Below are 15,527 nucleotides of genomic sequence, written 5' to 3'. Positions count from 1 at the left end.
GGGACAGGTGTTCGGAAGCATTTCCTTACACAGAGGGTAATAGCTGGGGCGCGTTGCCAGGAAGAGTGTTTGAAGCCAGGGCAGTGGGTTTTGTACAGGAAACAGCTAGACGGTGCGAAGGAAAACGTAAATGTCGGTATTCTGAAGAAATGTAATCACGTTTCTTTTGGACAGGCACTGGAGTGTGGCGACTAGGGGCTTTTCACAGTAGCTTCATTGCAGCATTAATGTAAGCCTACTTGTGACACTAATAAAGATTATTAGACTGGTCCTGATTCCTAATGCTGGGATCCGTCACAGTCAGTGGGAACACCACAGGGAATCTGCTGTAATTCCCTCGGGCAGGCTCAGATCGCTAAGGAGAAAACGAAACTCACCTCCCTGACCACCAACCTGAGCAAATCAAGCAAGTTGCTGCCGACTGCACAAGACTCGGGGTTTTCGAAGTCTCAGTGGCACCAACAACAGCAGAGCAATAAAAACAGTAACTTCAAAAGGGGCTTTCTTTAAATCAATCTTGTGAAACTCGGCCAGATTAGCATTTTTAGTGGTGAGAATGAAGGAAACAGCTGCAAATCCATGCATTACAAAGGGACTTAACCTTATTACAATACAATAGGACGGCCTTTCCACAACAATGAACGGAGGAATCATCTGGGCTTTTAAGTGGAGGAAGTATGCATGTCAGAGCAGCCAGGCTACAGTTCCATTGCTTTGGTCTCTATTCACGCTGAGTACACACGGTCACCTTTGAAGCACAGGAATTTTGTGTGTGCTGTTTCCAGGAGGGCCCAGGCAGTTGTAATGCAGTGGAAGTGTCAACAACCCTGACCTTATTGCTTATCACCTTGGAGTAAGGACAGTAGTGGAACTATGCCACCACACATACACACACACACACGAGAGCAGAGTAAATCGATTTAATCCATCCCACAGTAAGTGACTCTGAGAGATTTGGAGTGAGTTTTGTGATTTAAAGGACTCACAGCCATTCTGTCATTGACCAGGGACCACAGAGTGCAGCAGGGCCCAAAACAAAGCAAAGGATCGAGTAAACGATTCAGTTCACTTGGTGTCGGCCTTGGCTGAGTTGGCCTCACTAACTCACTCTCGCCTGTGAATCAGCAGGTTCGAGTCCCACTCCAGGGACTAAGCACAAAAACCAAGGCTCAGACACCAGTGCAGTGCTGAGGGAATGTCACCTCATCAGGGGAGACGTTAAACCGAGGCCTTGTCTGCTGGTTTGGGAGGACTCCACACGGACAGTGACCCAGAGCCGGGGTCGGACCTGGGACCTCGGCGTCGTGAGGCAGCAGTGTAAACCACTGTGTCACCATGCTGCTGTACTGATCCAACTTTCTGAGGGGTTTCAGCATTTAGCTCCATGGAGGCCTTTTGCTAATACAGCTACTGATCAAACAGTGCACTGCAAATGTCGCACCATGACCGTACTTCCAGGGGCAGCACGGTGGCACAGTGGTTAGCATTGCTGCCTACGGCGCTGAGGACCCGGGTTCGAATCCCGGCTCTGGGTCACTGTCCGTGTGGAGTTTGCACATTCTCCCCGTGTCTGCGTGGGTTTCACCCCCACAACCTAAAAGATGTGCAGGATAGGTGGATTGGCCACGCTAAATTGCCACTTAATTGGAAAAAATAATTGGGTACGCTAAATTTTTTTTTTAATTTTTTAATGACCGTACTTCCACAGATATCACCATTATTGTACCTAACTACCACTGAACTGTTCCAGAATTGTTTGCTTCCGTCACTGTACCTGGAGAGGACTTAGGAACATATGATTTAGGGCCCTCGAGCCTGCCCCGCGATTCAATACGATCAGGCTGATCTGATTGTAACATCTACCCGACATTCCTTCCCATCCCCGATAACCTTTCACCCCCTTTCACCCCATGGTTATCAAGAATCTATCTACTCTGCCTTAAAAACATTCAAAGACTCTGCTTCCACTGCCTTTTGAAGAGAGTTCCAGACACTCACAAACCTCTGAGAGAACAAAATTCTCCTGATCTCTGTCCTCAATGGGTGACCCCCCCTTTTATTTTTAAACACAGCTCCTCTTCCTTCGAGGGTTTAGAGGCTTCTGGCAAGGTTGTCTACTTCTGTAGAATCAGAATCATTTCAGCTTTGCAGCAAGGATGTGCCAGGCACTCAATGGTTTCTGAACAATACAGCAGTTCTTTCAGCAAGAGAGGGAGAGACCTTCCAAGGTCTAAACACTTCTGCCCAGCTCTCTCAGAAAACATCACGTTTTCAGGCAGAACACTATCCCTGGCCAACCCACCGATTGCCAGTCAACCAATTAAACTGACTTCCTGTAAAGCTGGTTCAGAAGATTCACACAGCACCGACGAGTCTATTTCTCCTCTCCAAAATACAAAACCTAGGAACACACTGTCCTGATAAGCAGGCTGCTTCAGCTTGGGTCATCTACTTAAAGGCAAAACGGTAGCGAAAGTGGTTAGCACTGTTGCTTCACAGCGCCAGGGACCCGGGTTCAATTCCCAGCTTGGGTCACTGTCTGTGGGGAGTCTGCACATTCTCCCCATGTCTGCGTGGGTTTCCTCCCTCAAGTCCCGAAAGATGTGCTGTTAGGTAAGGCACCGGGACCCAACGGGTTCCCGACGGCTTCTAGAAAAAATTTGCACCAGTCCTGGTCCCACACCTAAGGGACATGTTCACAGACATGATACCCAAAAAAGATAAAGACCTGACGGACTGTGGATCATGCAGACCCATTTCACTGCTGAACGTGGATGCGAAAATATTTGCAAGGGTCCTGGCCAAATGGCTGGAGGGCTGTATACCAGGGGTGGTCGCAGAGGACCAAACGGACTTTGTCAAAGGTAGGCAGCTTACAGCGACCATCAGACGGCTGCTGAATGTGATAATGACCCCCCCCCCCCCCCCCCCGGGGAGAGAACACTAGAGTTGATTGTCTCCCTGGACGCAGAAAAGGCCTTTGACAGAGTCAAATGGAGTTACCTACCTTTGGGCAGCACGGTAGCATGGTGGTTAGCATAAATGCTTCACAGCTCCAGGGTCCCAGGTTCAATTCCCGGCTGAGTCACTGTCTGTGTGGAGTCTGCACGTCCTCCCCGTGTGTGCATGGGTTTCCTCCGGGTGCTCCGGTTTCCTCCCACAGTCCAAAGATGTGCGGGTTAGGTGGATTGGCCATGCTAAATTGCCCGTAGTGTCCTAAAAGGTAAGGTTAAGGGGGGGGTTGTTGGGTTACGGGTATAGGGTGGATATGTTAGGCTTGAGTAGGGTGATCATTGCTCGGCACAACATCGAGGGCCGAAGGGCCTGTTCTGTGCTGTACTGTTCTATGTTCTACCTCCTCGAGGTACTGGAACGGTTTGGGCTAGGAGCTGGATTCACCGCCTGGGTGAGGCTCCTGTACTGCGCTCCCAAAGCGAGCGTCAGAACTAATACCACCAGCTCTGAATACTTCCAGCTACAGAGAGGAACAAGACAGGGCTGCCCCCCCATCCCCACTCTTGCTCGCGCTAGCGATCAAACCCCTGGCGATAGCCCTGCGGGACGCAAAAAGCTGGAAGGGAATCTGGAGAGGAGACAGAGAGCACAGAGTCTCACTCGATGCAGATGACCTGCTCCTCGATGTCTCGAAGCCACAGGAGGGACTGAAGGCAATACTGCAAATACTGAAAGAGTTTGGAACCTTCTTGGGCTACAAACTTAACCTGGGCAAAAGCGAGGCATTCCCAGTGAACCCAAACAGGGGAGGGACAGAGCTAAAGGGGCTCCGGTTTAAAACGGCCCAGAACAGATTCCGCTACCTGGGAATCCAGATAGCCAGAGACCGGACACAGATCCACAAGTGGAACCTGTCCAGCCTGGTGGAGGGATTAAGAAAAGACCTTCAACGGTGGGGCTCACCCCCACTCTCCCTGATGGGAAGAGTGCAGACGATCGAGATGAACGTACTGCCAAGGTTCCTCTTCCTGTATAGATCCATCCCGATCTCATCCCCAAGGCCTTTTTCCAAAACGTAGATAGTCTAATCATGGCATTTGTGTGTGTGTGTGTGGGGGGGGGGGGGGGGGGGGGGGGGGTAAGAACCCAAGAATTCCCAAACCGACACTGCAAAGAGGGAAAGTCAGAGGGGGCCTGGCTCTACCGAACCTACAATACCATCACTGGGCAGCAACGGCAGAAAAGTGAGGGGATGGGTACAAGAACCCAACACTGATTGGGTACAAATGGAGGAGCCATCCTTAAAGGAATGACCCTCTGGGCACTGGCACTCCCATCCTCCTCAACAGGATACACAACGAGCCCAGTGGTAGCGGCCACGCTGAGAACGTGGACCCAGTTGAGACAACACTTTGGGAAAATCAAAGTGTCCCCATGGCCCCCATCTGCAGCAATCACAGATTCCTCCCAGCCATGCTAGATACCACCTTCAAAAGATGGAGGCGGGATGGGGGCACACTGATGGTTGGGGACTTCTATGTAGGGCGCAGACTGGCGACACTGGACGAACTGACGAGGAAGTGGAAACTAGCAAAAGGACAGGAATTCAGACTCCTCCAAATAAAGCACTTCCTCTGCAAAGAGACAATAGGGTACCCCAGGGCCCCAGAAAGCACACTACTAAAGGACCTGATAGGCACAAGCAGGGAGAAGTGGGGTCTATGTGGGAAAATATACGGACAGCTACTGGACAGAACTCGAACACCACTGGACGGGACCAGAATAAAATGTGAGGACGAACTGGGGACAGAGATAGGATGGGGACTCTGGAGCGAAGCACTGAGCAGGGTGAACTCCACCTCCTCCTGCGCAAGGCTAAGCCTAATGCAGCTCAAAGTGGTGCACAGAGCGCACCTGATCAGAACCCGAATGAGATGGTTCTTCCTGGAGGTGGAGGACAAATTTGAGCGGTGCCAGAGGGGCCCAGCCAACCACACCCACATGTTTTGGGCTTGCCCCAAGCTTGCTGGGTTCTGGCTTCTCCGAGGCAATGTCCAAGGTTGTGGGGGTGCGGGTGAAGCCATGCCCAATAGTGGAAATCTTTGGGGTATCGGAGCAGCCAGAGTTACACATGGGGAAGAGGGCCAACGCCCTCGCTTTCGCTTCCCTAATCGCACGCCGGAGAATCCTGCTCGGCTGGCGATCGACAGCACCACCTACAGCTGCAGACTGGCTCGCTGTCCTCTCGGAATTTCTCCATCTGGAGAAGATGAAGTACGCCATCCGAGGGTCAGAGGAAGGCTTCCTGGATACTTGGGGGCAGTTTGTCGGTCTGGGCCAAAACCTGTTCAAGGCCAGTAACGAGGAGTAAGCCAGGAAAAAAAAGAGGAACCAAAGGACTACGCAACCCAGGGTGGGGGAGATATCATAGACCAATCCAGAGGGCAACAAAATGTACATACAGTTAGTTAAATGAAGGACAAAACAAACCTCTCTGTAAAATAAAGCAAATTAGCGCAGGCAAGAAAAATGTAATGTATGTAAGTAACAACTGTTTATAAATGTGACAAAAGCCAATAAAAAGATTTTTTTTTAAAAAGACGTGCTGTTAGGTAATTTGGACATTCTGAATTTTCCCTCTGTGCCCGAACAGGCGTCAGAATGTGGCGACTGGGAGATATTCACAGTAACTTCATTGCAGTGTGGATGTAATCCTACTTATGACACTAATAAAGATTAGTCCACAAAACAAAAATAATAAAACAAAATAAAAGAAATGGGAACAAAGGAGATATACAGGTCGAATTCTTGTAGTACATCTAATCTAAATAAATAAACCCACAACATGTTTAACCAATCCCTTATGAGTGATTGGTGCTTTTATATAATTATAAAAACACAACTTAATGCACAGCGGTGGTTAAACAGCTTGACAGCAAGGCTAAGTACAGGTACAACACGGTGAACAACCTTATATCGTGCTCCATGGCACAAGATGAATCTCAGAGGTTTGGTCAAACCACATTGACTTTGCAGTGCTGGAGAGCATTGAAATTGCAGTGCCGTGACTACACAGAAGAGCTTTGAAAACTCGGTGCTGAGGTATCGCTCACGTAAAGAGCTGGTAAGCCAAAGGAACCCTCGTGCTGCGTTTGCAGCTCGCAGCTTGTCAGTTTAGTGAGTGGGACAGCGGATCAAGAGGATCAGCTCTGGATTAGCTCAGTCAGGACAGGCGGGCGAGCAGGGTGTGAACCGTATCGATGACGAGAGTGAGAGAGTCAAACGAAAAATAACAGACAAAACCCTCATAAAAATTGCACTAGAGAAGGATTTGCTATGACCGGTGACTTCAGGCATTGCTGAATTAAATTGAATAAAACAAGGTGGAAGGTCAAAGGGATATTGTCAAAATCATGAAAAAGAATCCCTACAGTGCAGAATGAGGCCATTTGGCCCATCAAGCCTGCACTGACCCACTGAAAGAGCACCCTAATCACAAAAACTTGTCTAGCAATTGGGAATGATTGGCTACACAGCCTGAACACATCTCGATTAACTTCACAAGAGCTAAAGGATCCCCAAAAGATATGAACTACATTGAAAGACCAGTTCAGAATCAGGTTAAACTCCCTTATTCATCGACTAAAGTTCATGACATTCCCATTCGAGCTTGAGTCCTTCTGGGCATTAATTAATGTGCGGGTTGTAAATGTTTGGTGTGCTTTAGATTCCCTTGCTATCTGACCAGCTGTATCCAGTGTCAGTCACACTGGCATTTCCCTCAGCTGCTACCAATTCTCGATACTTTTTACAACTGTACCCCAAAAAGTCTCTTCATTGGGTGTAAAGTGGGAGTTTCATGGCAGGAAAATCGGTGCGAACCCCTCACCGGTTCTGGGACTAGTCAGGGGCTAGCACGGGCGTTGCGTGAAATACCCACGGATCGCGCCAAAAATGGCCGGAGAATTGGCAGGTCCCAGGCCGTGCATGCGTTTGGCTGACAACCTGCACCGGTCGCACCATAAAACATGGTGCATGCCCTGGTGCCCTCTTCCAGACCCTTCCATCAGGCAGAAGGTACAGAAGTCTGAAGACCCGCACATCCAGACATAGGAACAGCTTCTACCCCACAGCTACCAGACTCCTCAACGACTCTCCCTCGGACTGATCTTTTCCCTGTAAGAACACTATTCACGGGGGCAGCATGCGCCGCAGTGGTTAGCACTGGGACTGCGGCATTGAGGACCCAGGTTCGAATCCCGGCCCTGGGTCACTGTCCGTTTGGAGTTTGCACATTCTCCCCGTGTCTGCTTAGGTTTCGCCCCTACAACCCAAAGATGTGCAGGGTAGGTGGATTGGCCACGCTAAATTGCCCCTTAATTGGAGAAAAAATAATGGGGTACTCTAAATTTATTTAAAAAAAGAACACTATTCACGCGCCCAATGCTGCTCTTGCTTATGTATTACTTGTTTGGCCCCTTGTTCCTCACTGTAACCAATCACTATTTGTTGATGTATTATTTGTCAATGTACTCTGTCGATTATTCTTTTTGTCTACTGTGTACGTACAGTATATGTTCTCTTGGCCGCAGAAAAATCCTTTTCACTGTACTTCGGTACATGTGACAATAAATATCAATCAATCAATCAAACTGCGACACCACAGCCCCACTGCCTGGTCATCCCCACACCAGTCTCCCCAGCCCAGCAGAAGCCCCCTGGCAAGCGGCAGGTTTTTATACCCCCCCCCCCTTTCCCTTCAATTCTTTTTTTAAAGATTCTTGCATCAACATGGATCCATTTCCATGAAGTACTTGTTGTTTGGTTTTAAAATCATGTCTTTGAACATCAGCCAAAGAACAGACAGCAGTCCGTATACACCATGGGTTCATCAAGCCAATACCTGTTTCAGTTCCAGGCGTGTTGGGACAAAGACCCCTCTACTCAGGGTGGCTTCCTGCTCCCTGTTGCCAGAGTAAACTTGTTGCAGCAATTGCCAATGCATTGAGGTTTAGTTTCAACTTCAGCTGTTGTTATTGTTTGAGGGACCTCTTCCTCCCCCCCCCCCCCCCCACCCCCCCCACCCCGCCTTGCTCCCCTAACCCAGTTTGTTTTTTGTGAGCCATTATGTAATTCCCAACCGCAGATTTATTTTTATTCTTTGATGACTTATACAGTAATAAAATGACAGACCCAACCAAACCACTTTAAGTCAGATGCGCTCCAGCTGTGGAAGTTTGATGTCAGTGATGTGTGGGAGGGGAGGGGAGGGCAGAGAAGATGTGGTATCGGGGTCACTGTACTTGTTGGGATTTTTTTGACTGTTGAGACATTTTTTTTTGTAACAAGAGGACCCTCAATAGGAACCTCTTTGCCCAGATACTGCACCCTTGCATACAGTAATCACTCCTACCACGCACTTTCAAATTTGTCTTGACGTTACTTGACGGCCGTTCTGTGAGATTTAAGGGGAAGGACAGTGGAGCAAACTTTTCAATAAGGGGCTGTATTTTTCGAATGCACTTGCCCACCAGCAGGCTTGCCAGATTGATGCACTGGGGCTCCTGACAGTATTGAGTTCTCTGAGCGTGCAGGCCTAAGACTCCATTGCTCCATTTCACATCCACATTCTGATATTGCCCGGCTTCAATCGGTCTCTTTGGGAGCTCATCAACACCCAAACCTACTCTTAATGATCCAGTGCAGCACTGAGAGAGTGCAGCAATGCTTGGGTTGCTGAGCCAGGGCACTTCAATTCAGAATGCTACTGAAACCTCTGCGGTAAAAAGAAAAGAGCCAATCTTAAAGCAAAAAAACCAATCTCTCCTTCCATAAAGGAGCTGACTTTTTACGTGTCAAGGATGTTTTATTATAAGTTATCAGTGGTCGATTATTTCACCCAAGAGACATCACGACCATTCCAAAATCTATTTTAACCTACCCTAGACTGAAATCGTTCAAATGGACAGAACCACAAGGGGCAATTTGCCCCAATCGATCCCTTCTACTCGCTGAATTTTCAAATTCTCACCCTTGTCCCCCGATCCATCGATGGCCTCGCCCCTCTCTATCTGTGTACAATTATCTCCCCCATCCCTCACAACCCTCAGAACTGCCTGCACTCATCTGATTCTGGCCTCTTGAGCATCTCCGATTGTAACATCTGCATCACTGGTGGCTAATCCTTCAGCTGACTGAGCCCCAAACTCTGGAATTCGCTCCCTGCACCTCTCTGGCTCAATGAAGACACTCCTCTTTGACCAATCTTTTTGTCATTTGACCTAATACCTCCTCTCATGGCTGGGTGCCACACTTTGCTCCCGTGAAGTGCCTTCAGAGGTTTTATGTTAAAGCTGCTATATAAATGAAAGTAGTTGTTGTTGCTCCACATGAGCCTCGTCCCACTCCTCAAAAAACTATTCCCAAAACCTTCTATTTCTTTCTTCTTCATGGGTCTATTCAGCTTCCCCTTAAACCCATTCACCTCAAACTGCTCCATCTGGTCATGAGTTCCACATAACTTTTTTAAATATAAATTTAGAGTGCCCAATTATTTTTTTTCCAATTAAGGGGCAATTTAGCATGGCCAATCCACCTAACCTGCACATCTTTGGGTTGTGGGGGCGAAACCCACGCAGACATGGGAAGAATGTGCAAACTCCACACGGACAGTGACGCAGGGCCGGGATTCGAACCCGGGTCCTCAGCGCCGCAGTCCCAGTGCTAACCACGTGCCGACCCTTGAGTTCCACATTACTAATGCCCTCGGGGTTAAATACATTTCTCCTCATTTGCAAGTGACTACATTTCAAAAAGAGGAACTTTGTTGGGCGGCACGGTGGCGCAGTGGTTAGCGCTGCTGCCTCACGGCGCCGAGGACCCGGGTGCGTTCCTGGCCTTGGGTCACTGTCCGTATGGAGTTTGCACATTTTCACCCCCCACAACGCAAAGATATGCAGGGTAGGTGGATTGGCCGTGCTAAATTGCCCCTTAATTTGGGGGGGGAAAACGAATTGGGTCGTCTGAATTTAAAAATATACTTGGTTGAATATAAAGCATGTCCTGCAGTTGTGAAGGGTGCTACGTAAAGGCAGGTCTTCCTTTCTTTGTGCCATCTTCTCAGGTGCCATCTTTCACCACCTACTCGAAGGCGATTATGGATGGGCAGAAATATGGAACGCTTCACGAATTTGCGTGTCATCCTTGCGCAGGGGCCATGCTAATCTTCTCTGCATCGTTCCAATTTTAGTATATGTGCTGCCGAAGCGAGCACTATGGATGGGCAGAAATGTTGGCATAGCCAGCACTGCTTGCATCCCATGTTCAAAATCTACAGAGTAGATAGGGAGAAACTGTTCCTGCTTGTAAAAGGATTGAGAGTGAGAGAGAGCACTGGTTTAAGGTGATTTGCACAAAAGGTAAATGTGATGTGAGGAAAAATCGTTTGCACCGACGAGTGGTTGGGGCCTGGAATGCACGGCCTGGAGGTTTGGTGGAGGCAGGTTTAATCGAAGAATTCAAGGTGATTGCTTGGATGGAAACAATGGGCAAGGGTACAGAGAAAAGGCAAGAGGAATGGCATCAAGTTTGGGGAGCCGGTGCGTGCACAATGGACCGAATGGCCTCCGTCTGGGCCGTAACAATTCTGAGACGATCGGGAATAACAAAAAGGAATTTGGAAAAAGCACCCACATCCAGTAAAGGCTGATGGAGGGCGATCAGGCTCAGTAACATGGGTTCATATTCCTCTCCCTAAGCCAGAATCAAAATCCATTGAGCTAACGGTAGGGTCTGAGGAACTAGTTCTCACCAAAAGAAAAAACCAGCATCTAAAAATATAAAGTGCAATCACGAGTCAAATAGCAAAACAGATGAATAAAGTGTTGCGTCACTTCTGGAAGAAGGTGCATTCTACCTTTTAAACTGCAAACAGTCTGACAACAGGGACACATTTCCCAGCTTTACCAGAAACTATAGTGTTTCCAAGTGCTTCATTTTTGAACGGCAACAGAGCAAAGGTTTGCAGGGTCTGGCTTCTTCAGCGAGAAAATACTCTTCATGATAATGTGCTGCCTTACTGGCTCTTAATAAAACAAGTACATTATAATGAGGCTCTCCTGTAGCTACGAGGATCAGTCATGTGTCTTAATCTAGAGAACGCTGCATTTACTCTGCTGATAGAGATGTGGAGCACTTACTTTATCTTTAATGTTGGCGTTTCTAAGTGGATAGATTGAGACTGGCATGCTTAGTGACACTTTTCAAGTGTGGCTCAGGTCTACCCTGGATACTTCAGCAGAGAAATGGTCTGTGTTACCCGGCGCAGCATCCACACATCTGGAAGGGCCAGCGTTCCATTCCTGAGCTCTGCTGGGATGCGCCACCGACTGCCTTATCTCTTATCGCCTGCTCCATGACAGGGCAGCAGATGGAAACAATGGCAAGGCGGGCAGGGGCAGATAGCGAAAACAAAAAGCCGGCGATCCTGGTTCTTGTCTAGAAGGTGCGTGCGGACATCAGGTATCAGGTGGGAACAGGACTTGCCTCTGCTGTAATCCTACCACAGACACCCAAATAGTATGACCAGCATTCACATTAAGAATGGCGACTTGCCCTAGGTCTGCACCCCCACTATTTGACACACCACTTTGAGCACTTTGTGTGGTTCAAATTAAAACTGGGAAAGGTCTGTATCTTCTGCGAATGTTTCAAGAGGAACCCACTCTTTACTGACTGCAGGTTTTTAATACCACACTTTGCAATTGCTGCTCGAGTGATTATGGAAGCAGATTTACTGCACCTTTAATGTGGACTTTGTAAATCCTAATGACAGCACTTAATATCATAGAATCTTAACTGTGCCAAAAGAGGATATTCAGTCCATTGAGACTGCCAAGTCTTTGACAGAGCAATCTGATTACACCCACTCCTCTATCCAGAAATATAAATATTGTCCATTTCAAGCACATACTCAATTCTCTTTTGAAAGTTACTGTTGAATTTACTTCCATCACCCTTTCAGGCAGTAGACTCCAGATCACTACTCGTTGTTTAAAAACATTTCTCCACTCTTGCTCCCTGGTTGTTTTGCCAATTATGTTAAATCTGTGTCCGCTGTGGATACTCACGCCACCCCCTGCCAGTGGAAACAGTTTCTCCTTATTTATTCAGACAAAACTCCTCGTAAATTTAAACATCTCTATTAAATCTCCCCTTAATCTGCTCTGCTCAAAGGAGAACAATGCCAGCTCCTCTGGTGTCTCCGCATGACAGGGGTCCCTTATTCCAGATACCTTACGCGTAAAATCATTACTCTCCAAAATCCTTCCGATGTGTGGCACCCAGAATTGGATACAATGGGCAGGATTGTCCGCCCCGTCCCAACCCCCACCATCCATGGTGTGTTCTGCGATGACGGAGGCATAATAGAAGATAGGAGCAGGAGGAGGCCTTTTGGCCCTTCGAGCCTGCTCCGCCATTCATCACGATCATGGCTGATCATCCAACTCAATAGCCTAATCCTGCATTCTCCCCATAGCTTTGGATACCATTCTCCCCAAGTGCTATATCTAGCCGCCTCTTGAATATATTCAATGTTTTAGCAACAACTACTTCCTGTGGTAATGAATTCCACAGGCTCACCACTCTTTGGGTGGAGAAATGTCTCCTTATATCTGTCCGAAATGGTTTACCTCGATTCCTCAGACTGTGACCCCTGGTTCGGGACACACCCATCATTGAGAACATCTTCCCTGCATCTACCCTGTCTAGCCCTGTTAGAATTTTATAAATCCCTAAGAGAGCCCCCCTCATTCTTCTGAACTCCAGCGAGAACATTCCCAACCTAGTCAATCTCGCCTCATAAGACTGTCCCGCCGTCCCTGGAATCAATCTGATAAACCTTCGCTGCACTCCCTCGAGAGCAAGAGCATCCTTCCTCCGTTGTCCGACAGAGGGAATGGAAAATCCCACTGCTGTCAACATGATTGTCCTTTGTTCGCAGCCTCCGCCTGCAGTGGGGGGGGGGGGGGGGGATCACCATCCGCCGGACTGGAGAATCCCACCCAATATTTCAGCCAGGGGCTTAACCAGTGTATGTTCAGTACCATCAGGATTTGAATTTGATGTGGACACACTGAGGGGCGGGTGTTTCGTGACGGGTGGAAGTGGCCCGTTGTTGGCCGGATCTACTGGTCCCACCGCTGTCGACGGGATTTCCCATTGAATCCGCTCCACGCTGCTGGGAGACCCGTGGCGCTGGTGGGGCTGCAAGATCCCGTTGACGAAAAACGGTTGGAAAATCCCGGCGCATTGGGAGGAATTTTCTGGCCCTGTCACAGTGGAGGCGGGGTTTGGAAAATGCAGCGAGCCGTTCAAAAATCCATCAAGTTCGGCGGAACTGGACGATGCCGCCGGCAGGAAGAGCTGTAAAATCCCAACCATGGTGAGTGCGCTGTTCAAATCTATTGCTAATCCCTACCTCCTGAATTGGTTTCTGAAGAAACGCTGTTGATTTTAACAATACTCCAGCATTGTAGCACAAGTGGCTAGCACTGTGGCTTCACAGCGCCAGGGTCCCAGGTTCAATTCCCCGCCGGGTCACTGTCTGCGCGGAGTCTGCACGTTCTCCCCGTGTCTGCGTGGGTTCCCTCCGGGTGCTCCGGTTTCCTCCCACAGTCCAAAGACGTGCAGGTTAGGTGGATTGGCCGTGATAAATTACCCTTAGTGTTCAAAAAGGGTAGGAGGGGTTATTGGGTTACGGGGATAGGGTGGAAGTGAGGGCTTAAGTGGGACGGTGCAGACTCGATGGGCCGAATGGCCTCCTTCTGCACTGTATGTTCCATGTTCATATAGCCGTCCGAGAAAACGCAAATTATTTTCAACAAATTTATGCCAGCTGTTTGGCTGCAGTTTCTGAGGTATGTTTTTTTTATTGGGAGCAAAGCGCGAGAGGATTCACTCGCAAGCTGCTCCTTTCTGTGTACCGCTGTTTGCAATCATTTCAAATAACTTGAGTATTGGGTACAGAACCGGTGTTGAAATTTCTCAAGTGTGCAGAATGCAAAATAAAATGTTAGAATTGATTTTCTGTCAGCTCTCAGTCATTGCCAACATAACTAAAATAAATAAAGTTTTAAATCTCTGTAAATACCATAGTCTCACTGGGAGCAGTTCTAGTTGTTATGACAGCAAAAGGCACATGACTATGCGTGAGATAACCCAAGGTCTATGTGAAGGAGGGGGGAAGGGGTGGGTGAAGGAGCAAGAGCTAATCCAGATGTTTCTTCGCCAGTACTTTTACTTAGATTTTATCTTTGTTGGACAGCTGTAAAAAATTAAAGCATCAATTAGCTCGTCATTTTAGATTTTCCAGGAATAATGTGGAGCAAACACCATTTCAGCACCCCCCCCCCCCCCCACCCCACCCCACCCCCCACGAAGCCCAGCACAATATTTGTACTAAACAATTACATCTGGTGTGTCCCTCAATGCAGAGCCCCACACAAATAATGATGGTCGGAAAACACATTCTGGGTGATCTACAGCAACGGAAGAGATCCGATTTTTCTTTGCACGTATGAATCAGTCACTGTATACCAGCATCAGGGATTGAACTTGCTGCTGGTCCTCAGATTTTATTCCCATAAAAAGATTTCTTAAAATATTGTCCGGCTTCTGCCAAATGCTAACTTTCCTATTGGTCGAGACAAGGAGTGTCAGCAAACTATTCAGTCTGAAGAACCATCAGAGCAGGTTCTATCTGCGTCTCACCCCGACATCTGCGCGCTTCACCAAATGTTGCAGGGCAAGGATGAGAAGGCCGATATCAGCACTGCTATCGTCACCTTGATTGACAGTTCAACAGAAGAAAGTAAGAAGTCTTACAACACCAGGTTAAAGTCCAACAGGTTTGTTTCTAACACTAGCTTTTGGAGCACTGCTCCTTCCTCAGGTTCACCTGAGCAAGTAAGACTTGTAAGACTTCTTCCTGTGCTCACCCCAGTCCAACACCGGCATCTCCACGTCAACAGAAGAAAAACCTTAAACTCGCCTTAATGCCACTAATGGAAAATGTTCCAAAGTACATTTTTAAAAAAAATTTAGAGTACCCAATTCATTGTTTTCCAATTAAGGGGCAATTCTGCGTGGCCAATCCACCTACCTGCACATCTTTGGGTTGTGGGGGTGAAACCCGTGCAAACACGGGGAGAATGTGCAAACTCCACACAGAATGACCTGGGGCCGGGATCGAACCCGGGTCCTCTGCGCGAGGCAACAGTGCTAACCACTGCACCACCGTGCGGCATGTTTTTTTGAGGAGCATTGTTTTGCGCTTACTTTCAGTGATTAATACATGTTGCAGTCAGTGATCAGCCGCGGCACAGAAATAAATACTCATTATTAGGGCTTCACTATCCCGCTGTAACCCAGAATCTGGCACAATTGCCTGCAGGCTGATGATTGGGTAAACAAAAATGAACTACAGATTGATGAATAGCAATTCATAGAATGCATTTATGCAGTACTGCTATGAGCAGATTGAGAAATTAAAGCTTCTTAAAATGCAAATA

General features: G+C 48.0%; 1 non-coding gene across 1 annotated transcript; it reads right to left on the bottom strand.

Moving 5' to 3' along the window:
- Nucleotides 1–10,121: 10,121 nt before the first annotated feature.
- Nucleotides 10,122–10,228, bottom strand: LOC119965531. The gene has a single exon (XR_005460541.1). It is a non-coding gene; the product is annotated as a U6 spliceosomal RNA (small nuclear RNA).
- Between the last annotated feature and the right edge of the window lie 5,299 nt (nucleotides 10,229–15,527).

The sequence above is a fragment of the Scyliorhinus canicula genome, chromosome 4, assembly GCF_902713615.1.
Source record: "Scyliorhinus canicula chromosome 4, sScyCan1.1, whole genome shotgun sequence".
In the NCBI taxonomy this organism is placed as follows: Eukaryota; Metazoa; Chordata; class Chondrichthyes; order Carcharhiniformes; family Scyliorhinidae; genus Scyliorhinus; species Scyliorhinus canicula.
Note: the sequence above shows the minus strand (reverse complement) of the source record. Positions and strands in the feature narration are given on the sequence as shown.